General features: G+C 36.8%; 1 protein-coding gene across 2 annotated transcripts in view; it reads left to right on the top strand.

Moving 5' to 3' along the window:
- The window catches only part of gabra3 (gamma-aminobutyric acid type A receptor subunit alpha3), a 151,899-nt gene that overhangs the window by 78,997 nt on the left and 46,257 nt on the right, over positions 1–26,645 (top strand). The window lies entirely within an intron of this gene.

The following is a 26,645-nucleotide window of genomic DNA, read 5'->3' as shown; positions in this document are numbered from 1 at the left end:
AGAGAAGCACTGCCCCTCAGTGATGCTGCCCTGGGCGGCATTACACTCCCTCCCCTTGGGACAGAGCTTGGGGAGAAGCAATCACCCTTATAAACCCTGTCTCAGGCAACATCACAATATATATATAACCTGCATTAATTAAAATTAAATTTTGTCTTTATGCAGCAGATACTTCAATTACAAAAAAAATAAAAAATAAAAAGATAAGCTTGTTAGAGCCAAGTTTTATAAATCAGACATTTTTTGTCCTAGGCCTATTATCATTTCATTAAATATGGCATATGTTTCTAAAACTCCTAAGGCTAAGATTAACATTTAAATTCAGATAGATTATTAATGTGCTTCTATCCTGTTGCTTTTATGAATGCCAGTTAACTTGTTCAGTGCCATTTCAGAATTTATAATCAGGACTGTGCAGTAATATTAAGGGTTGAACTGAAAGTCTTGGATATTTCTCCTATGGTTTCACCTGTTGTATAGTGCCAATGAGTCAGAATTTGCCATGGGAGGTATTGGTTTACCATGCCATTCACAATGTTGAAATCTAGTCTTTTACACTGATTTGTCTGTACCATGAAATATATTGGAAAGCTGCTACAGCTACAGTATACAGTATAAACCATTTAGTACTTCATTATATGACCTTGAGCCAAGGGTCCTAGAGAGATAAGGTACTACCTTTTTTCATACAGTTCCTAAGAATTGCATAAATCATAACTGAGACAGTAATCATTTCATTTAAGTAGACACACATTAATTTTAAATGAAAACATAAACACCCTATGGGTTTCTAGAATCAGGGCTGAAGACCTGTTTTTGTTTACTACCATCTTGTAGCCTGTTCTCATCAGAACTCAGAACTTAAGCAAAGAAAGTTCTTGTCAATACTGGGTTGGAGACCTCAAAGGAAAACTTGATTGTAGCTAAAAGTGATGTTAGTAGGTGGCATTTGTCCCTCTGGACTAGAATGCTTGAGCCAATATGCTGGCAAAGTGTCACTACTACAGGAGGTGACCTTGTCATTTGGGATCCCACAACCATTTGGTTGAGTTGGAATGTTAACTGGATTCCTGGATAAATTCCAATTTAGGCTTCAACAATCCATTAAATAAGTCTTTCTTCAGTTTGAAATACAGAAGCACCACCAAGAACAAACTATGCTCTGACAATAGAATTAAATCACATCCCTGCATAATTTCTCTGTGCAATGTAAATTAATAATAGGCTAAACAAATATTTCAGTAATACCCCTACATTTTACTTTATTTAATCTATGTCTATCATGTACAAGTGTGAAACATTTTAAGCATTATGTAATAAATAAGTATTATTGTAAAAGGATATCTAAGGGAACAATTTGTAGTTTATACTGATAAAAATGAATTCCATAAATAAGATAAATTGCTGATAAAGTTTAGTTGGCTCTACAAGAGATGTAAAATAAGCATTACTTTCTGTGTGATCCAACTGCCGGCAAATTCAATAAAAAATGCACTAATGTATTCAGACCATTAAGAATTTTTTTTTCATTGAAAAAGTACAATTGAAACTAATTGAAACAGTATCAGACTTATTGTGCAATTAACATTGGAAAATCTTTTTTTATATTGTATTATTGTATTTAATAAAATATTTTATTTAATCCAAATATTTTATTAATTTTATATAGTGATTCTTGACTTGAAACATTTTAATAGAGAATTTTAAGAAAAACAGTGGCAACATGTAGAGATTTGCTTAATGGAGAAAAGCAGTGGTTACTCATCAAATTCTCTGAGCCCTGGAAAAATGGAATGGGTGTACACTTAGATTTATGCATTCACATATTCTGATGACAAAGATAAAGCAAGATGTCTTTGTTATGACACAGCTATAAGATTGAACAAGGTTGTGTCTGCTGGAGGCAAAGGAATGTCTGTCCCAAAAAGCTGGGAAAGTAGTTGTGTTGGCTGACAGAGATATCCAAACAGGGCATGTGCTATGCAGGCTGACAAAAAGTGCCTAACACGGGATGCGCTGTTAAAGCCGACAGAGATAGCCAAACAGGGAATGCACTGTCCAGCTGGGCTGATCAGTGTGTGAAGGCTTGGCGCAGAGCATGAAAGGGGATCTGCATGGCCAAGCAACGCTGGAGGACCAGGATATTGCACAATGCCACTGGTTTGATTCAATGCTGAGCCGGAGTAGTGACCGGAAACAGAAACAGAGCCAGGTGGCAGCACGGTTCAGAATCATGATTGTCATGAGAGCACATCCCTGGTATGGAAGGAGGCTCAATGACAGAACACTGGACCATAGACGTATCAGGGTTTTAATATCCCAAATGTAATGGGATGATTACCCATTAAGTGAGGACAGGTGGCTGGGACAGCTGCCTCAAACAAGTTCTCATGGCACCTGGAGTTGTTTAACTCTATGTGCAAATGCTGGGCGTAACAATCTTACATTGATAGTTCAAAGGCCATGTTAATTATATTTGTGTTTCAAATAACAAGCAGATAGATTTGTTAATTAAGTAGACTTGTTTGTTGGGATAACAAAATACTTCAAATAATGTGTTTTCTTTTAAAAAATCAAGTAAAAATACCAGTGTGTGTTTCATGTGTTAATTTTAAATTGCCAATTGAAATGATTCAGAATCTATATGACTAAGACTGTGAGGGAGAGGATCATAGATGGAATCTACATCAATATAGAATCCCTGTGTTTCCTGAAGATATAAAGAAAATAAATGGATCAGGAAGACCAAATCCCAGAAAGAGCATTATAGATCAGCTGAAACTACACCAGGGTTGAAAAGTATATGAAAGCAGAAAAAAACTGGAAGAAAATTCTTCTCTTTTCAAATAGAAGTGTCTCTTGCAGACCAATTGGGAACAAACAGAGAGGCAGTTAGAATTTGAAAATTTAAGAAAGAAGACCCCAGACTTTTTATTGTTATGTCATGTTTAAATAAGAACAGGAATGAAAGTAGTTTGCAGTTTTATTATTCTGTGAACAAACTCTTTATTTCAAGATTAAGACCCCTCTTTTTTAAGAGTCTCAGGTGCTCCTTCCTCCAGAGATAGCACAAGCCATTCAAAAATAACATTTTAATTAATACAAAAACAGAAAAGTCTATTACCATGACCTGCTTGAGTGATGACAATTGCCTGGTGGCAATCAATGTATTTGAAACATGCCTATTACCCGGAGAATAAAATATTCTACTTCAACAATGAGCAAAGCAGCCCAGAGAAACCACTAGCCAAATCTTTGAGCCAAGTGACTCTATTAGGGACATGTCTTGGCAGGCAGAGGTTAGATAAGAGCCCAAGCAAGAACAGAAGAGCTGTCTGTAGAGGACATTCACTGATATCACTGTAAATGAAATCATTATCTTCTATGGTGACACCATAGAACTACTGAGTTTGCAACATAGAGAGTGGTGGAGTGTTTTATGTAATGGGAGCCAGTCGATCAGGACCCAATGCAGATGGTATAATCCAGAAGTAAGTAAGGAGTCCAAAGAGTCCAGGGGGGAAATCCGGGGCGAAGTTCACAGTCCAAAACCGGGTGATCCATCCATGACAAGACAAAACTGGAACAGGGTTCGGTACAGGGACAGGGAATAAAAACAGGTTAACAAGGCTCCGAGTCCCGGATTCAGATGGTCAGGATACCATGATGAAGCCTATACCGTCAGGTCACTCCTGTACCCTTCCAGGCGTCCATCTCCCAATCCTGAGCCAGGAATAGTGAGACCGCCAGGCTTAAATAAGGAGGAGCAGAACAGGGGGCAGGTGCATGTCATTAGCTAAAATAAGAAAGAGCCGGAGCGCCCTTAAGAAGAGCGATTACAGTCATGACAGTTTTATTCAACAACTAATGCTGTCTTTGCCCTTGCAAGACCTCCTGAAAGACAATGTGTCTGGAGATGTCATGATGAATACTATAGTATATTGACTGCTGCATTGCTCAAGCCAACTGATAGGGCAGTGGAAATATGATGAAGTAGAATGGAGTTTCCTTAACACAACAATGTTTTTGATGTAGCTTGGCATCTGCTTTACAGCACAAAGTTACATTGATAAAGACCTTGAGCCAACAGTTTTTTTAGTCCTGCAAGTCAAGCCAGAAGTGTTGATTTTTTAGCATGATGAAGCAAGACCACACAGCACAGATTACAATGGCAAGGCTTTAATAAAAAATGTCAAGGCCTTGTCATGGCTAGCTGTCTCTCTTGAACAGCTTTCAAAGAAACAGTTGTGGGATTAATTTGCCAATGCCATCAACGGAAGACAATTGCGACGGTCCAACTCTTGCCAGCTGGCTAAAGCTGCATAGAAAGATTGGGAGAGAATCCCACAGCAATCCATCCAGAGACTGATTAGATCTGCCAACACTGCCATGACTGTGGTCATACCCAGTATTAATTGAGTAACATTTTTGTTTTGACATTGTTCCAATTTTAATACTGGTAACACATGACTCTTTAGTTTGAATGTTATTTTCAGTGTTTTGTAAACTGTTAGATACAGTACTGTATATCTTACATATATTATTGAATCCATCAGATGTGTGCCTCAGTGTATATTCACTGCTGATTATTCCATTTATTTCTAATTCCTCATGACTCCCAATATATATTATATTCTCTTTTAGCATAACAAACCCATAATCTTGTGTACAGTAAATACCAGGTCACAGTCAATTAAATAAGATTAATTTGATTGAAGTCGACAAATTGAGTTACAATTAAAAAGGCCCATGTACCCACAGCTTTAATCAAGGGGAATTTGTGATTTTGTAATTCAGAAAATGAGCAATGAATCACTACACTGAGCAGTTGACTTATTCCTTCCAATATTTTCCTTAAAATTGGCATTATGGTTAAATACTTATAATAAACGTTTTGTTTTATGTAGCAACTTTAAAAGTAGCTTCTCAAAGTGCTTTACCTAGAAAAACAGTTAAAACAAAAGAAAACAGTTTACATAGACAGGAAATAACACAATCTGCACAAATAAACACAAGGGCTTAGAAATGTAATAGAAGATACAATGAGCAGACACAAACACCAATTAAATAAATGTCTTCTGAAGAACAAAGATCTGAGTCTGGATTTGAATGTGTTCAGTGTAGGTGACTGTCTGATAACCTTGGGGATGGACTTCTAGGCCCTGTCACCCACATAATGTAAATGAACTGGGGGAACAAACAGGAGACCCATATGTAAGAAATGAAAGTTAAGATAAGATCACTTTATTGGCCATATACAATTTCTTGTATTAGGAATTTGTCTTTTCGCATACCCCAACATGCTCCCCATGAAACACACAGACAGGGGGAGAAGCTTAGGGTCAGAGCACAGGGTCAGCCATTTATACATGGCTCGTCTGGAGCAGTTGGGGTTAAGGGCCTTGCTCAGGGGCCCAACAGAGTAGGATTCCTCTGCTGGCCACGGGATACAAACCAGCAACTTTCCAGCCACAGGCACAGATCCTTAGACACAGAGCCACCGCACCGCCCACCACCCAGATGTGAGGTGGGGAGTAGGAAAATAATAAATCAGAATAGTACCGAGGTGCCAAGCTATATAGAATCTTATAGGAAAGTATAAGATTTTGAAGTCTACACAAAACCTGATACTGCAATAATCCAGGACATGAGTAATGTGATCACTTGCACGTGACTTGATCAGGATTCTGGCTGCTGAACGTTTGTTCAGTGTAAATTTAGATACTACAGCAAATAAGGCGTTTCAGTAATCAATTCTAAAGATGATGAATTTGTTTACCTGCTTTTGCGCTACAATAACACATATACTGTAGGACATAGTATGGTGATCTCTGAGATGGAAAAATGATGTTTGACAATATTTTGAACATGTATACCAAAACTCAAGCCTCTATAACATATCACCCCCGAATTCTTCCATTTAGATTGAAATTCAAGTACAGTGCAACCCACAGACAGGGTTACTGCATCGGCTTGGGAGATGCCGAGGAGCATGACTTCAGTATTGTCACAGTTTAAATGAAGGCAATTTTGAGTCATCCATGTTTTTATGTCAGAGATGTAATTAGAGAGTGCAGAAACAGCTACTACAGTATCAGTGTATGTATAGTAGGGGGCCCAGTATCGAGCACCAAGGGACACCTGACTTAATGAACCCAAACCCAGAACATAAACCCCCAAGAAAGATCAGAAGGGTAAGAGCTGAACCATTTAAGAGCAATAGCAGAAACTCCAAATACAGTTTCAAGATAAGAAAGTAAGATGTCGTGATTAACAGTGTCAAAAGCAGCACTGAGGTCTAGAAGAATAAGGATAGATAGAGAACAGGAATCAGCAGCCATAAGAAGATAGTTAACTTTAACAAGGGCAGTTTCTGTGCTGTGTAATTGTCTGAAATCAGATTTGAAGTGTTCAAAGAAGTTATTTGCAGTGAGATGGTTGTTTAATTGAATTGCAACAGCACTGCAACTCTGGACCTGTCAGGTCCCTGGAGTTCTTCTGTTAATATTCTGTGTGTACATGAACATTCACAATTTTCTTGCCACTTTGAAACACTGGAAATATGACTTTAGTAAAGGTCTGTATATTAACACATATGTATAGTGTTAGAAATAATTCTAGAAACAAAACTCTATATAAAACCACATGATGAAATCTCATCCCATAAAATGACTAAAATTAAATGCACTACAGTAAAGTCATTATTTGATACAGTAGAGTACAAGTCATGCAAACAATCAGAAAAGTGCCAAATCTTCATAAGGACTACAAAATATATACAATAGAAGTTAGTATAACCCTTTTGATTTATATACATATGCATAGTAGTGAAAAAAGTATATCATTCACCTGCATGAGTAAAGATGACTGTAGTCTTAACGTGCTGCAGGAAAATAAATTCAGTATTCTGAATACCACATTAAAGTTGAATGCATATTACATACATAAATGCAATTATTTTAAGTGTTTGTTCCTTGAGACATGCTTAATATGGAATGTTAATCTGGTAACATGCTTTAGCACAAGACCTGCAAGGCTGATATTGAGACAGCTTTTTTCTCTTTTCCTTCTTGGTACAGTCTGGTAAATTCAGTGACTCCTGGGAAAGAAATATACAAAAAGGGCATTAAAAGTTTTTCCCAATGCTCATTAGGTGTGTTTGTAATGCTTCTCGGTATATCACATGGTGAGTTTGTAAAACAAAAGTTTTAGCTAATGAAATCCATTCAATGTGACAGATTATAGCCTGCCTCCATATTTCAGCAGATGCTGCATGAAAGATGAGGGTACAAGAAACTAGTAATGTTCGTAGTAGGAGCAGTTGAGGCAAACAGAAGCAAAATCAAAATAAATTATATTAAGAGCTTCAGGGTGTTTTCTCTCCATGACAGATGATTTTCCAGTAGAGATCTTGACAGCGATCTTGCCGCAAGTATGAGTGTTGGCGTTACTTCTAGAACAGTAAGATTTACAGTATATTAGTTTAAAGTGGTCCCAAAAGAGCTGCAGAATCCCTTAACAAGAAGAGATACCCTGGCTGTGTTATGTCTATGCAAAGATACTGCAGTGTTATTCTCTTGAGTAATACAATAAATGGAATCTTGCAATACAGTATTTTTTCTGCCTTATCATTTCAGCTCTGTTCACTGAGCATTGTGCCTTTGAGCACTGTGTATATTTTTCTGTGTCAGATCTGCTAGAATCCACAAGTATTGTGCCATTGTAATGTTGAGGTTACAGTCTCTAATGTGACTAAACTGATTCAGTCTGCACTGGTAAGCAGGTTTGTAGAATGGGACAAAAAGAAAAATCAATTCTCTATAAGACTCAACTGAGAAAGAGAACCACAGATTAGTTTTGTTTGTCAAGACAGTGGTAGGCAAACAGAATGCACCTCCCTGTGAAACTGTGCCAGAAGATGCTTGTCAGAAGCACATGCAGATGTTGAATAGCTTAGGTTACACTTTAGGAGGCATCATACATTATGCGATGTACTAAACTGACAGCACTGGGAATCACAGGTGGCACAGCTACAGCCCTTTTAGTTTTTACACATCTGCTTTAAGTTGAATTAAAGAATGTGATTCAGCTGAATAACTGAAGATTAATCAAAGCCTGCTGAAGTGGAGAAAAACATCAAATACTTTCATTCAATGAATACCATATTAAATACTGAGCTCATAAAGCATAATATATTTCTAAGCAACAACTGTTAAGTGCTGTATATTTTTGTATACAGACTAAATATTGTTTGTGAATTTAAAGTCTTTCCTTGCATAGGAACTGGCAAAGTGGTTGAGATAGCTCTTGCTTACTGCCTGATTGAGTCAGCAGGGATTGACTATCATTGTTTGAAGTCTGTTTGTGGAAGAAATTTAGCTTGCAGCAATCTGCTGCCCTTGTGTACTGATGATGTGTATGTTAGCTTGTTTATAACAGTAAAAATCATATAACTTTGACAAATAACTCCTTAGTTTTTTATCTTCTGTAAGAATTTCATCTGCATTTTCTTTCGTTCTCCTGTGAGAGGGTTTTATTTTAATTGTGCAGCCTTCTAGCCAAACATTCTTTATAAAATGGTGTGCCAGCAGTGATTCAGAAGAAGTGTACAGGGAAAAGGAATTATACTGTAGTTTCAGCATCTTGTGACATTCAAATCCAGCTTTGTTCCCAAAAAACATTTGATTGTTACCCCAAGTTCCCTGGTGGATGTCTATCATGTATCACAAAGCAGTCTCAGGCTTTGGCACATTGCAACAAACCTTTCTTGGCAGAAATGCAGGACTCAGTAGAAAGGCATACAGGTTAGATTTTAATTGCACCTTCACAACTATAACTGGAAGGTCTCTTGGTGCCTGATAGCATTGTGCTTTTTTAAGCTAATATTATATTATGTGTATCCTTTCATAATGACGAAAGGCACAGACTTAGAAAGGAAAAGCAAAACCATTTAAAGTAGCGGTAATTATTTGTTTTAACTATGTCAAATTAAAAAAAATGTTATAAATTTACTAACAATTATTTTTAATACAATCGTTTTGGAGCCACATTCAATTATGGTTTAAAAATGCCAAATTTGCATTTTACTCTTTAATTACTTTGTATTTCATGACTAATTCCTATCTATAATATCTGATATTATCGACACAACTAATCATTATTTTTTTTCTATTGTTTATTATATAGGCTTATTATTATGACTGTTAATATGATGAAGTATTAACCAATTGAAGGCTACTAAACAAACCATCAGATTTGCTGTTTTTTAAATTGAGTTTCTTGCGAAGAAAACAATAAATAAGAGCAGAGTTCTAAACATCCAGCAAATCTTCTTTTCATCACTGCAAAGTGAAGCAAAGATGGTAATATGAGAAGTGAATTGATTTTCTCGGTATAGTACACAGTGTACTTTATATTGCACAAGACTATTAGCTTCATTGACTATGAAAGGTATCACTATTCTGTAAAGACCACTTTCAATTATACTGTATTACATTATAAGATGTGGTTCTAAACTGTTGTGCCAGAAAAAATGGCATCAGCTGAGCATTTGTGTTGAAAGTCATCTTTATTTCATATGCATATGGAGGTCTTGCTTGTGACACAAGACTTAAAAAACTTAAAAAACGTTTATAGTGCTCCTTTATATAGTGGAACAAACAATACAAGATACACTCCCACTTGACTCTCTGCTTGCATTGTGGATATATATGGTCATTCTAAAAAGCTGACCATTACATTGTGTGCTTTGGGTCATTGTCGTGTTGAAAGGTGAACCATCTTCCCATTTTCGACTTCCTAGCTGAGAGCTGCAGGTTTTCTTCACGAATTTGCCTGTATTTCCCACCATCCATCTTCCCTCATATGCTGACAAGTACCCCAGTCCCAGCTAAAGAGAAACACCCCCACAACAGGATGCTGCCATCACCGTGCTCTACTGTAGGAATGGTGTTCTTCGGATGGTAAGATGTATTAGGGTTTCGCCAGACATACCATTTTGCTTTCTGGCCAAAAAGTTGGATTTTGGTCTCATCTGACTACAGCATCTTTAAAGTGATTTTTAGCAAAACATAATTGAGACTTGATGTTATTTAAGAAGTGTTTTTTTTTTCTTGCCACCCTCCTATACAGGCCAGATTTGTGGAGCGCTTGTGATATTGTTGTCACATGCACACAATGACCGATCTTTGCCATAAAGCCCTGTAGCTCCTTCAAAGTTGCCATTGGCCTCTTCGTATCCTCTCTGATCAGGCTCCTTCTTGCTTGGTCATCCAGTTTGGACGGAAGGCCTGATCTAGGCAAGATCTGGGTGGTGCTATACGCCTGGTCTTGACTGTGCTCCATGGTATATGGTATATAAAGCCTTTGAAATCTTTAAATACTCATCTCCTAACTTGTGCCTTTCCACAACTTGATCTCGAGGTTCTTTTGAAAGCACCTTTCCACCCATAGTGGATTCTTTGTTTTGAAATGCACTTCCAAGCAGTGGAATCCTCTAGAAAAAGCTGCTTTTATTCTGAACTAATCAAAATCACCACGTGGGAGCCAGTTAGTTTGTTGTGTGATCTGTAAGGTGATGGGTTATACCTGAGCAAGTTTACAAATGCAATTGTAAGGAGGGTGTTCACTTACAGTATCCAAATAAGGTATTTTACTGTTGTAATATTTATTAATTTTCAGGATGTTTTAGAATTGTATTTTCACTTAGGTAATGTGGGATACTGTGTGTAAATAAAAATGTAGCAAGCCTAATTTAATTAGGTTTTTTTTTCATAATGTCATAGAACAAAAGGTACACATTTTGAAAGGGGTTGGTGACTTTCTATACCCACTGTGAGTCCATCTCATGGATTGCCTCTAGCAATGCGTGTCTCCATTTATAATAAGATGGTATAATAAGCTGGTCGTGCAGCAGCAACTGGGGCAAATTATCTCACACCTCACTGTACAGCAGCAGTGCATAACACAGCAGGGATCTGAACCCACAAGCCACCAGATATGACACCTGAGATGTACCCACTATATTGTTCTTCCCCTCATGTCTAGGTATTATATGATCTAAATCCAAACCAAAAGATCATGTGTGTATACATAAATATTTATCAAGTGTATGCAAAATTGTACACAAGGCATCAGTGTATAAAGATAATATTTAATTAAACATAGAAAAATAACATGAAAAATATCTAAACTGTGGCTAACAGCAGCCTCTAACATACATTTTCTGCTTCAAATCTAAGTAAAACCAAGGTCAGGTTTCATAACTGGCAAGTGCAGAAGATTGGTAACACACAACCAAGGTCAAATGTGTCATTTGCTCTCTGGATCTGATGCATCATTCTTTTTCATGAGCTGTACTGCACAATCTGAAAGCTTATCAATACACGGATGCAACTGAAAAAGGGAAAAATGCTTTGTCTTCAAGTTAAATGAGCCTGTTTGTATTTCACTCTCCTTCCAAGTACTGTACATGTTTCTAGTCTCTTTTACAGATACTTTATCTGAGAGTAGGGTGATATTTCAGGTTACACTGTGATTATTGATGCTGAGTCTCCTGTGTTTTTTGTTTTTTTTCTTGGAGCCTGGCAAAGATAGCAAAAAACATGAAGCATATGTTGGGAGGAAATATGCGGGAGGCTCTTAAAAACAATGTACTTGTATACACATATTTGTGAGATATTCACTTCATCTGCCCCAAATACTGTATGATTCACATCTACTACAGCAAGACATATGTTTTTGATGCACTCCTTTATTTATTTAATTATGAATATGCCTTCTGGTTTTCAATTATTTTATTTCTGAGTACAAGAAGATTAATACATGTGATCAGTCCACAAAATCATGGCTTACTCATTAATACTCTAAAAATATATTACATGTTAAACACAGTTACTGTTATACTCAGCTCAATATAGAACTGTTTAAGGTCCCACTTAATTTTCAATAGTAACACTGGTGTCATTGACTGCTGGCATCCAAACCCGTTCAACTTACATTTAATTCCTTCAGTAACCTAATTTAGTCCAGTGTACTTGCTGTTTTGTATTTGAGCTTTGATTATTTTCCCCATTTTTTGACAAATAGATCAATAAACAAATGTTATTCTGCACATTTTGTCTAAAATGTTAAAAACCAAGTTTGGGTGAATACTCATCTCTTAAAATATCATAGGTCACAGATCATCATTTAAAATGTATTATTCTAATTCTAATATGAAGGGGGGTATACCTTTAAAGAATAAATGCAGTTTATTTAGAAATTCTGATTATGAACAGTGATAATGAGGAAATAAACTGATTGAATTTTATGAAGATATAAAACATCTTTTTAAGGTTTTTTAAATATACCTATATATAATTTATATATCTTGTATTTTTGGTTACCTTGACATATTTTCAAAGAACCTTTATCTCTTCAAAGGCAAATTTAGTAGTATATTGAAAAGTAAAAATAACTCTTCTTCATCAATATATTTTTCCTTTTTTACTTCTTTTTTTGTCTATCATTATTACTACTATTATTTTTAAAAGCCAGGAAATTAAAAAGTAATTTGAGTTTTCCTTCTGTTATGTTGGAATGCATCAATAGTTTTTGATGAGCTACTGAAAGTCTTTGTAGACCCATATCTTTCTTCACCTTCATTTCACTCTGCAATTCTTATAGGAATAGACAATTATGAAACATTTGGTTAGATGGTATACACTGCATCACTGTCCTCCTGTTTGCTTAACTATGCACTGTAGGGCACTGTTCCAGTTAGCTATCAACTCTAAGCCATTAACTGAGAAGTCCTTGTTGAGTTTTAGTTTAATCACGGATGTTGGAAGGGATAAACCGTGGAATGGCTGGAGAGCGAAAAAGACCCTATGCGTAGCGGTGAGACATGAGTTAGCCCGGGCTCTGCTGTTCAGGAAATGCTGAATAGAAACCTATGCCTTCAGGTAGCAGACATGGGGCGACCTGATGCTAGGCGGGTTTCAGGACATCTGAACCTCAGTGCTGAGCGAGGAGCAGAGCAGAACCAGGAAGTATATACTGTAGGCTACACAACAAGAGACACAAGAAAGACATGAATAATCACAGGGAACTAGGAACAGGAGAGAAGTAGAGCGCCCACTAGGTGTACAGGCTGTGACATTTAGTGCAAGACTGCTACCTACATGACCACAAAGTCCTGACAACATCCTCCAACATGCCGACTGTTATCTCATATTAACATCCGCATATTGCCCACCTGGAGGCAAGGATAGAAGAGCAATTCAGGGCATAATATCTTCCATGGCAAACTGCCACAGTTACTCCCAGACCTACTGTATTGGAAGATTGACTGTGAGTTCTCTTTCCCTGGGACCTCTGGGGTTCAGGGCTCTTTGCAATGCTTCAGAGCATGACTGCTACAGTATCAATTAAGTCCTCCCAGAAAGAGCAGAATCTAGTTAAAGCAAAGAAGTATAACAAACTAAAAACATTAAAATATTTCAAAGGCCATGAGAAAGACAGCAATGTTGCAATAAAAGTTTTTTTAAAATGTGACACCTGAAGAAGGTTCCACGGCCAAAAGATATTCTTTTGCCTTTTTTTACTTTTTAGTATGGAATTAAACTCTATGTTATAATATACTATATAAAGTTATAAAGTTTTTTCTTTCTATATACTGTATATATAGTATGATGATAGAAGAGGCAGAAGTGTTATGGGTATTAGAAACACTTACTGTATAATAAACAAATATCCAGGACCTAAAAGCATTCTACCCATTGTAATTAAGAAATACAAAATTATTCATTTGCCATTACCAAAACGTTTTCAATAGTCATGGTTAATGGCCCATTATTAGCCGATTCACAAGCCGATTCTGCCCATTCATAATGGATGGCAAAACCAAGTGGATTATAGATCAACAATTCTTAACTCCTGTTATGTACTATATAAGGTTATGAAAATGATAACTGAATCGACTTAAGGATCATTTGTATGGATTCTGGGGGATACTCAGCATAGATTTAGAAAAGGTAGGACTGTAATTTACAACAGTAATGTATAGGCAGAGCTTATAGTATATTTTGATTTTTAGAAAGCTTTATGATAAATTTACTCAAAAGATTGGTTTACCAAAAGATTAGTTCTCAAATTGACATGATAGATATTCAAAGAGAATAAATAGAATACAGATAAGGCGTGAAATCTCAAATTGGGGTGATGTAGTCACACAGATTTGTATTAGTACCATTAGCTCTTCCTATTTTATTTAAAAGTAAAAATAATGAATAATTGCTTACACTTATATAGCGCTCTTCTGGACACTCCACTCAAAGCACTTTACAGGTAATGGGGACTCCCTTCCACCAATGTGCAGCATCCACCTGGATGATGCGACGGCAGCCAAAGACGCCAGAACGCTCACCACACATCAGCTATGTGTAATGAAGGATTATTAGGAGGCCATGATTGGTAAGGGCCAATGGGAAATTTGGCCAGAACGCCAGGGTTACACCCCTACTCTTTTCTAGAAACGCCCTGGGATTTTTAATGACCACAGAGAGTCAGGACCTCGGTTTTACGTCTCATCCGAAGGACAGCACCTGTTTACAGTATAGTGTCCCCATCACTATACTGGGGCATTAGGACCCACGTGGACCACAGGGTGAACTCCCCCTGCTGGCCTCACTAACACCTCTTCCAGCAGCAACCTTAGTTTTTCCCAGGAGGTCTCCCATCCAGGTACTGACCAGGCTCACACCTGCTTAGCTTCAGTGGGTTGCCAGTTGTGAATTGCAGGGTGATATGGCTGCTGGCCATATCACCTTGATATTAAAATACTGTAGGAAGATTAGCAAATACTATGACTGCAAAGAGAATTCAGGAATGTTTAAAAAGAATGTATGACTTGGAAAGCACCTGGACTCAATTCAAATATTCAAAACCCTTCAATCTATTGACACAGTTAATCCTATGTACAGTACTTCTTTAGAATGAACAGTGAAACATGAACCAGGTATCACAAATGGAAACCAAGAGTAAATTAATTTAAACCTGAAAAGAGAAAGAACATTTTTATGCAAAAGGTTTTCCTATTGTCAAAGCAGTTTTCATCAATTCTTTCAATTCTTTCGATCCTACAGGAGCAGACTGTTTGATCAATTAGCTACTAAAAAGCAAATGACCTTAAAAGATTTAATGGCCTTCTCTTATGTTCTTAAATTTGTGGCAAAACATCTGAAAAAACAGATGAACCAGCGAGCTGATCTCTGGGTACTTGTTCTGGTTTCACACATTGTAACTACTATATAAAGCATTTATCCATGTAGATGCCCTGAGATTAAGTGACTTCAGTTGAGGTCAGGGAAACTAGGAAATCTTTCAACATAAATTAAATGAATAACTTTGTCTGACATGATGATAACCTAGTAAGTTCTCAAACTGGAGAGCGGGTCAGAAACAGCAGGAGACATGTCAGATCCATTAGAAGACACAGCAACTGGAGTGGTGAGAATTACATATGTAAGCTTGTAATCTAGGAGAAGTGCAGGCAGCCGCTGTGAAATCCTTTAGCCAAAGAGCAGGATCACAAAATAGTAAAACATCTATTTTAGAGCAGTTTATGTCATAAGACATGTAATTTTGGGTAGGCGTTTGTTAAATGAATTTGGAATAACATCACTCCAAAATGAGTCCAAGGACCCAACAGTGGAGATAGCAACACCCACTCAGATGGGAAACCAAATTCAAATATGATTGCTCAAGGTACTGTAGCTTTAAAAATATATTCCTCGCCATTAATTGGATGTGATTAAAAAGATGCTAGTTTAGTGGTATGTTTGAATTGGCACAATTGCAGTTGTTACCATATTATAAATTGCATGAGTTTGGTTGTAAGAAACAACACATGGAATACATTTACTTAAACATAAGTATGCACATAAAAGCAAAGCAAACAGCAACTTGCTATGTGAAGGTTATCAAGCTCTAGCGGATACCAAGAACAGATACAAAGCTAGGATTATGCATTTACCATTAGCCATTGGTCACACAAACTCATTAATCAGTCTCTCTAACGTGTGCAACATTCAGAAACATATGCTATATCCTGTTATTTAAATTAAATTTATATCAGCATGTATTAGGGTAGCAATTGAATTATTGAGATCAATAATATTGACTATTGAATTAGACTCATCCACATCTGTAAATTCGTAACTCCCGTGCAGAAAGATAAAAGAGCCAGCTGACAAGAACCGTCGCAGCATTGTCCAAGCCATGCTGTGCTGTCTCAATGGCACTCCAGTCCTGATGCAGCTCGAGGCGTCAGGAAAGGAGAGAGAATAGAAGGATCACTCTGTAGCCTCACGCTGACCGTCAGTTGTCTCCAGTGGGATATCTAGGTTAGCGTTAAGATGAACTAGGACAAAGTCTGTGCAGAGGGGGATGACTGCTTGGTCAGGGCGAATCACAAAAAAAGGGGAGAAATTTGGTTTGCTCCCAGCGTAGCAGCAACTGCTGAATAATGAGATATTCTGACATGTCGATAAAAGTCCAAGTATATTGCTCTGGTGATCAAGCAGACACATGGTGGCAGCTCACTGGTCGCATGGTCCTTCCTGGCTGCATGGTAGACCCTGGATAGAATTCTGTCTTTAAGTACAGACTCACTCCCTAACTCAGCACTTTGGGAAAAGTTTACATCCCAAAGTTTAGACCACAGTTGTGGCAGTGACATGATTCTGTTGTCATCTAGCCAAGTTGGTTCAGCAGAGGAAAGCTTTTTAACTGGGGAAAATATGGTTGTTGATTGATTAAAATGTCACAGGATGTAGTGGGCCCTTACACCCTACAAGTACCTGGTTGGTTGGTCATCTTGTTGGATGATTGATCAGAACCTGTGACTTTAAGACCATCATATAGATATGACTATGGCTCTGCCAGACACCCTAAATCCAACATCCATCAAAGGGAGTGCTGGTACTGGTTGGTGTTGCTGTCCTTGGAGATGCTACTTACAGTATGAAGAACAACGTAATCTCCTTACATTCTAGCACACAAAGATCATTAGCTAGTATTTAGTATTGCTAAATTGTATTATTAGTATTGCTAGCTTAGTATTGCTGCTACACTAGTTAGTTCTCTGACAGTGTTTTACGTCACAAATCCAGGAAAAATATATTCCTTCCAGGACTGTCACTTTGCTAGTCTCTTGTGAAATAAAATAAACAGGATATAAAAGAAAATATAAAAAAATAAAATATCTTCATTTTAACTATCCATTTTCTAACTGCTGTATTCAATACAGGGTCACGGGGGAATTGGAATTTATCATGGTAAGCAATGGGCAGAAGGCAGATTAACACCCTGGATGGGATGCCAATCCATCACAGGGAAGGCAGGCACAAACATACACTGACACCAGGGTTAATTTTCCTTGGAGCCAATTAACCTACTAGTATGTATTTGGACTGGTAGAGGACCCAAAGGAGCTGGACCACTGGGGAAAAACCCACATGAACACTTGGATAGCATACAAACTCTGTGCTGTAATGGGAGCCGGTCCTGACTGCCATGTAGTGCGTATTTAGGACCCTATGCAGATGGTAAAATCCGGAAGAGGTGGGAGAAGGGCAACAGGGAAACACGACAGGATCGGGATGGGATGACTGACAGGACGGCAGTGTTCCAATGCTCGCGGGGCGTGTCCAAAACAATCCAGAAGGGGAAACCAGGTAGCTGTCCAAAGTCCATTCCGGGAGATCAATCAAAACAGACACAGGAACGGGGACGAGGAATCAGGAACACGGAAGTAAAATCATAACGGAGCCGGGTGCTCCGAGCCCTGGATCCAGATGGTCAGGATGCCAGGAAATGAGACCCGCCCTCGGGCTACCAATGAGTCCGGGGAATATGAAAGCCTTGTGGCTTCCATCTTCCAATGAGCAGAGAGCTTCAGAGGCATGGGGTTTAGATAATACACAGAAAGCAGGGGGCAGGTGAATGTAAAAATGAAACTAAAATACAAAAAGGGTCGGAGCACCCTCTAGAGGAGGGATGACGATTGTGACGTGTGCAGGTAGCACCCCAGGAACTGAACCCAGGGCTCCAGTGCTGTGAGGAAGCAATGGTTATTTTCTTTTTCTCTATCCCAAAAGTTACACACTCAACTACTGTACAGACTCATTTTTCTCTATTTAGGGCTCGTCAGTGTAATAAAGTTAAGTTTTGACTGTACTCTTTTAGATATACTGTCCTTCCTTTGACCTGGAGCTTCAATCATTGTGAAAGGCTTAAAAATAATATATAAGTACAGACAGTAAAGACAATCCACAGTGAGAATGTGTGGGATGTCTGACAAAGATAGATGATACTTTTGGTGTCATCAAAGACAACAGTTTTCAAGGAGAGGACATATGTGCAGTAAATAGAGATCTGATGCAGTCTTTACCTCTTAAAGAAATGATACAAAATATTTGCCTTTTTGCCTGTTGGCAATTTTGTCCCTATTACAGACCAGATACTGTCTTTTCACTTTGCTAAATTGTCCTTAAGAACTGCAGCCTCATTAAACTCATCACAGTTTTCAGCTCATAGCTGTCTGTCCCAGTTTGCCAAGTCTGTGGATCTTTTGTGATAAAGCAGGCAGTCTATTGCCTTCCCTGGTCCTCACTCCAGAGCAGAAAACCCCAAAAGAAACAGTGTCCTGGTGCCAGATAGCCACACTGTAGTAACTGTTGTAGTGGTGTACACTTTTCACCTGCTCACAATTATTCTGCAAAGCCTGCTAAAGATTCAGTACAGAGCAACCTTTTGAGTCAGATTGGGAGGTCTTTCTTTCTATAATATCAGACAGGATGAATGAAGAACCAATGGGTTCTCACTGCTTCCTTATTCCGGTGTATGGGCACACCGTCATGCAGAGAGTCAGTGCCACTGTGTGATCTCCCACTGGTCCTGGAGGCATTGCCACAGCCTTCCCTGGACCTTTTCCTATCTGCAGCCTCACAGGACCTATCCTTGGGGATGGCATTCCTCCTGGCCATCATATTGGCCTAACACACAGGAGATCTCAATATACTCACTGTCAATACCAGACAATCCCTTACGGGCTTCTGACCAGCTCTCTGTATCCTCTGGGGGACAGAGGACAGATGTGCTGCTGCAGCAGATCCTTCTGGCTAGATTTATCATGGTTTTTACCTAGAAAACCTAATAACACTACAACCTCCACCCTAGTGGTCTAGAGCCATGATGACCCCCTGGGCCCCCAAGCCCAGCAAAAAATATTTAATATTTTTTATTTATTTTAAACATTATTTTATTTTTATCCTCCACTTTTTCCTTTGCATCATTATCATAAGAATCATAACATATCATAACACCCTCTAGATTTCTGTCATAATATTTGTTAACACCATGTTTTTGTATATGGTTGTAATGTTTTTTTGGCTATAATATTTTTTCCTTCCTTTGTAAGATTTCTTTGTAATAATGAAAAAGCAAACAGCAAAAAGGTTTTGCAATTTTGCCTTGTACATTTAATCAATGAGATATGCTAGCCTTCCCCACTATTAGCAGCATCTCTATATCAACTGAATTAAAATCATTATGAAACAATAAGCATTAATCTTGACAGTTGTCTATTACTTACGTAATGTAACACTATTCTGCTGGTAGTAGATACATTAACAGAATGCGTGCCTTCACGTTTAATGAGAAGTGGCTAGTCTGATGCGGTACAGATTTGCAATCAATTGCAACAAGGACTCTAGGGAACCCAGCCTTCTGATGAAACTCTTAACTAGTTAAGCTATGCTCTTACAGCTTGTGAGATAGGGAAAACAAATCCCTTAGCATGTTTCACTTAAGCCCCAGTAACCTAATGTACTGCATTCAGTACTACTGAAATCCAGTCTGGAACGGACAGGTCTCTGAAAGAAGCCAGTGGCAATATGATTATGCTGAAGTCACCTTCTATGCAACATGCAATATGGTGACTTCAGCATAATCTTTAATAAGGGTCTCCTTTGTGTCTGCCTGTAATAATGGACAGATATTATTCACTTCATATTGTGCTTGTTAAATCATCTGCATCTGTGCATCTTCTTTTATATTATAAGTCTGGAATTTTCAAATAACACATTTTTTTCTACCTTTCTTTATTTTTATTATATTTTTTCTTTAATTTTCAATTTTTTTTTCATTTCGTATTTGCAATATTTATAGATATTATAAATGTGTAGCTCATAAATATATACTGTATCTGCACATGTAAATATAATATATCATATACGTTATATACATCTCTAACATACACTTAACTTTAAGTCTGTACACTTCATTATTCTTATGTGGTAAAGCTTAAATGTTTAATTTGCATGCTAAATTCTGGAATCAGAATTTCATTTCATTTCTTGTTATTGAAGTTAATAAGCTGCAGAATTGCTTGCCTTGAGGATTGCCTTCTCCCTGAGACGGCTCTTTTAAAATGCAAATATAAGGCCCTGATGTTCTATCATCATCAAAATCATTCCACAAGGAAGTGACAATGACAATCCCTCAAAAGCTCTTGCTAGTTGTTGTTGCTGGTTAGTGCTAAAACCTAACACAAACGTATTGTAATGAAAATATGCTTTGCCCTAACTTTGAGCAGAGTAATTTGGCACTAAATCAAAAAATGTGCCCTAACGTTAATGTTTCACTCAGCGATCAGCTTCCAGCCCATTCTCTCTTGAAAAGTAGGCGAGTGAGAATATTCACTAAACAGAATGGAAATGAACAAACAATTATCGGTGACCAGATTAGTTCAACCTAATCCATAGGTAACCTTTCATTTTTGTTTTGTAATGGAGCTTCACAATGTAAAAGACTCAGGCTGTTTTCTAACTGCACTAAAAATAAGGCTGTTGCCAAGGTTTCTAAGCAACAAGGGCTTATTGCTCAGCTTCTAAGGGCATTGTACAAGTGCCAACTCTATTCTTGGGGTGGGGCAGTGGCTCTGTGGCTAAGGATCTGCTCTTGCAGCTGGCAGGGGAGTCCTACACCATTGGACCCCTGATCAAGGCCCTTATCCCCAAGTGCTTCAGGGGTGTTAAATAAATGGCTGATCCTGTGCTCTGACCCCAGGTTTCTTTCTCTGTGTGTCTCATGGAGAGGAATTTGGGGTATGTGAAAGGACAAATTCCTAATACCAAAAATTGTGATCTTATCTTCATAGCACCTCTTCATTAATAATTGTTATTTTTCTTTACTATTTAATCATCAGGTGGCATCATCAGATTTTTAGGCATTGTATTATCTATCGGATAAGTGCAGATCATACGTCTGGTAAATTAGGGGAAGCCCCTTTACCAAATCATAATGTGATTTTTTTCTAAACTGCAGTTTGGTTTAATGTATCTGGGAATTAATTGAAATGTGCATCAGTTCTTTGCAGTGCACAACATTTAAGCTTCACTTCCACAAATCATTTTTAATTACCATAATTACTAGCATACACCCACATTTAATTCCAGTAGGCTGTCTTCACTCCTACACCTTACATTATAACCCAAAGAGGATTAGCTCTTAGAATAACACTAAAATAACTCTTCAGAACAAAACCAGTCACATTAAAGTTCTTAACAAGACCTAGAAAAAATATTTAATATCCAGTTTGTGGTATACAGTATATGTTTGCATTACATGTAAATCTATACACATTACAGTTGTTCACAAATGTGTTTTAATATAAAAATACTGTAATCTCTTTACCAGCCACTGTTTGAAGTCCAGTGTTTTGATTCAGTGAACATTTGAAGTGTTTGATTCGTAAAAATATGCTGTTTTCCTTTTTATTCTATTTTAACCTACTAGATTTATAATCAAAAAGAGCCAATTTAAGCACCAAATTAAGCTGCTCGAATCAACAAGAAAGCCGAGAGACAGATAATTACGACATCTAGTGGCCCTGTGAATTTGGTTTCTTTGTGTGATTTGCTAATTTGACAATTATTCATTTTAATATAATTACATTAATAGGTATGACTCTTTAATTACAGGGTACTAATATCTCTTCAAAATGTGTTTAATTTGTTTTAGAAAGTTTCCATTTGTCCTTAATTGTAATGTTGAAAGGGGCCAAAGAGTATGTGTAGAAATGGAATCACTATAGTATGATGGCTCTGGCTCATTTGCATTACAGGAACTGAAGCTGTGAAGATATATAGCATTGAACAATTTATAAAACGATAACACAGTGAACATTATGGTGTTAGTGGTACCAGTGGCACAGTTTAGATGTACTGTATACAAATATAGAGTTTAATAGATAAAATAAGAAGGCACATAAAAGTGTGCTAAGTATGAACTTAGAATAAGGGGAAATCATGTTAGCATTTCATTGTTACAGTACTTATAAAGATTGTGCTGGATTCAAGTGAAAGAGGAGTGACCTTGTATAATCTTAAAGGGTTTAAAGGGATATCCTATGGTAACTGGAACTGAATATCTGTAAACAGAAGGCAACAACTTGACTGGATTCAAGTATTCAAAATTCTGAATGTTAAGGACAAAGTAAACCTAAAAAAAAAGTTCAGGCATCATGATCAATATATTGATTTAATTAAACTACTAGGTAGCAGGAGAATGACTTTAGCCTTTTTTAGATGGCTGAGCTCCCCTGCTTGTAGAGATGAGGAGCTACATGCACCTTCGGGATATTAATTAATTAATATCAGCTATGAAGTACTCCTTTCCCTAAGAGTGAAGTTAATTTGCAATGCCAAGAACATTATAACCATTATGTTTGAAAATTACCCTAGAGGTAAAATACGTTACTTCATTAAAGACTTCAGGATGTAGTAAAGACTTTTAAATTAAAAATAATTTTAAAGGGTTGTTTTAAATAACAGGAAAGTTTGTCTTGATGTATGTGATGCATATCCTTACAAAGTATTTTAGCAACAGACAGCTGAATGCTGACAAAAGCCTTATCTTAACACAAACAAACCCACTTACATTCTTCAGAAGTTCAAAAACTGAAAAAATACTGCAGAATATATCACTAACACAAAACTATTAACTATAACTATTGTTAGTTTTTTTAGAGAAAGCTCTCCTTATAGAAAGCATTATTATTATTATTATTATTATTATTATTATTATTATTATTATTAGTAGTAGTAGTAGTAGTAGTAGTAGTAGTAGCAGTAGTAGTAGTAGTAGTAGTAGTAGTAGTAGTAGTAGTAGTGGTTTGAGTTTGAGTCATACAGTCTTCTTTGAGCTCAAGGTGTCCTGGTAATGAAATTTGTCTGACTAAGCTATTCCAGACTGAAACTTGAAATCTCCTGCCATGAAGACCAGCAGTCTCAGTGTTCTTTGGTCTCACAGAAAGAAGCTCTCTACAGTGCAAACAGGTTTTCCATAAATGCTCATATGCTTGCACAGCAGCCCATATAGTAATGCCTGCATCTGCTGATCACCTGTCTTTAGAAAGTGGAATGTTACATCTTCAGAACTGTAAGATCTATTCTGACTTTTTTCATTCATGAATTGATTAACATTTCTGCACCTCTATTAGTATTGCCTTTTTACACAACTCAAAGTTGTTATAGCAACACCTGCAGCAGTGTCAGACATTTCATACTGCATATGTTGTTTTATACAGTATATCACTATACATCACGTATCGGTATATTAGTGAATACCCTTACCAATATATAAGAATGGGCAAATCACTTAATAAAATTTGACAATTTTCCAAAAATCTGCATTTTTGGAGGCAGTTTTTACATTTACTTTTTTCAAATTATTTCTATATGAAAACATGTCTGTCAATTCAGAAACAAAACAAACTCATTTTTCAATAGAACCCAACTGAGTGAACTCGGTAACAGGTTTTCTGCAGTTAAATCAGATGTAGGAAATTATCAACAGCTGTTATTTCAGATAATTATTATTTGCTGCCTTCTTTCTATCAGTCTTTGTTTTGGGATTTAAATGTAAAGTTAAAGAATGATAAATGTAATTTAAGAATTACAGCCATTGCTAAGATTAAGGTCTTTGCTTAATCGCTGTGCACAGCAATCAAGTGACGCTAATCAACTGTTCACTCCTTCTGCCACCAATCAGACTGCATAGCTCAGAGTGCATATCTCAATAGAGATACGAAGCTCATCATAAAACTCACTGCAAATTAAGTCAACGCATTTTAAATTAACTGAAAATAAGCACAGTAAAAGTAAGACTACAATGTTTTATTTTAATTATTTTATTATATACTGGTAATTAAATAACAATATTCACTTTCAAAAAACACTTCATATTCTCAATATGCATTTGGTCTCAAATTGTTTCGGGGATTATGGGTCAATATAAGGATTATTTCTTTTCTGACAAAGAAGGGTCTGAACAAATCAAGTTATTAATTATTTTATAACAGGATGCAAAACCGAAAAATGAGCTACTGTAAATGGGTGAAATGACATTCTCTTAAAAGTAAATAAAATAAAAAATACTAAATTGAAATGTAACTGCAAAATATAAAAATATTGAATGTAAAATATTGAAGTATATGCAGTACATTGCAGTATTTTAGTCATTGATGAAACAACAGTCTAGAGCTTGATTTAGTTTAAAATGTTGATACATTTAGGGGCAAATTTTCAAACATCAGGCTCTGGGCTACAATCCTGGTACTGGTACCACATTACCTGTTAAACATGCTGGGATGTGCCATTAAATATTTAGAGTTATTTACAGTGTAGCACAGGGGTGGCCAAATTAGTCTTGGGAAGCTATAATCTTGCTTTTTTTATTATCCCATTAGAGATCAGCTAAAGCACTTTTGAACCATATAACTGACTAAACTGATCAAAACTTGCTTGGTTCCAGGTATTAACAAATGGATGATTTAGGGGTCACTTGTAAAATCTTCTGGCTTATACTGTAGTTCTCCAAGAACACTGTTGGCCAACCAGGGTCTAATTACTACTCCTCACCTGTGAATCTTTTGCTTGTAACATGTTGTAAAGTAACTGTGGTTAAAGCCTTTTTATGTCCTTTTTATCCGCCGATGTTAATGTAGTAAAATAAGATTAGAAGATGGAAACACTTTGAAACAGAAGCTCAAACACTCAATTTATGAAGGAACAAGTAAAGGTTTATTGCTTGCTGAAAAGAAAAAAAAATAGAAGAAAAGAAACCCACCTGAAGAAAGCTTTACAGCCAAAATGTAGTGTTTCTTTTCTTCTCTTTTCTCTTTTCAGCATGGAATAAATCTTAACTTGTTCCTTTGGAGACCGCGCATGCTGACGAAGCTACCTGCTTGAAAAGCTCAAATTATCAAGATGAAATTCTTTACAACTGTACAAGCCAAAGTAATATTGAAGCTAATAAACACCTTTCTTTAAAAATCATGATTAAACTATTTGGTGGTTGCATAGAAAATGTAACTGTCAAGGGACTAAGAAATCACCCCTTTTGGAAAAATTGAAGCGCATTTAATGATTTTTTAAAAAAATACATACTTTCTGTAGAACCTTACGTGTTGACACTGCAATGATGTATATTCTCTTGAATGTCAATTACGTTGTAGTCAACATTTTGATCCACTGCTTCATTATCTCTGGAGAATGAAATATTAACTAGTGCACTTTTCATAATAAATGGAAGATATTAACTGGGTTCAACAAGTCAATCACACACAGCTGTACTTAATCACTATCATTACGAAATTAGCTATATATATATATCAACCAAACACCTCTTTTCACATTTGTCTCCCTCCTCCACTCCATCTCCAACTTACAGCTTCCCCTCTGAATGTTAGATAATTTGCTAATCAATTGTTCAAACCTGATATGCAGAAAAACATCCTTATTAAAAAAGAAAGTTACAGAAACCTCAGGAAGTCTGTGCTCTTTTATTTCTGTATCCAGAAAATGCCTCTTTAACAGAATCAACGAGTCACTGACCATGAAACTGACAAATTACCAGCAGCAGTGTTACAGCAAAAGAAGGAATCTTGAAGCAGGATGACAGGGAACCATGTTCAAGTAGGCGTTTCTTTTTCAGCTAAATAAAAATGCCAGGTCAATCTCATGAATTAAAATGATTTTACAAGCAGACGGGCTGAATGCAGGACTTTCAGCTGAGGCATTCTAGGAAAGGAGATATATGTAGTCCTCCTAAAAGTGCCGAGATTAACAGAATTGGGGTTTTGCATTTCTTAAAGATGTAGCCCTATGCTTAAGGGACACATTGTGTTTCTCACAAAGCTACAAAAAATCAGCTATTTCAAATACCCCTTTTTATTTTTCTTTACCACATCTATTAATAGACTGCCAACCAAAGTATTTAATGTACGTATTACTGTATGTGTTCAACCCTAAGCAACTTTCTGAATTTCATATAATGTACAACACCATATACACACTAGAAGGCCTGGGATTTAAACAAAAAAATGGGACCTCGCTTTGGTATCTGCAACAACAGAGAGGATTCAAGTATACATTCCATCTTAGGTGACAGCTGTACCACTCAAAATAAAATCTCTCATGTTCTGTAAACGCTATATGTGTCACACAACTCCATGTAGCAAAATAAAGAGAAATTAGACATTATTACCTATACCCTATTAGAAATTACTTCAAATTAATATTATCCATCCATTCATCCTT

Source organism: Lepisosteus oculatus, chromosome 8 (assembly GCF_040954835.1).
Source record: "Lepisosteus oculatus isolate fLepOcu1 chromosome 8, fLepOcu1.hap2, whole genome shotgun sequence".
NCBI classification, from domain to species: domain Eukaryota; kingdom Metazoa; phylum Chordata; class Actinopteri; order Semionotiformes; family Lepisosteidae; genus Lepisosteus; species Lepisosteus oculatus.
This window is presented reverse-complemented; position numbering and strand designations above follow the sequence as displayed.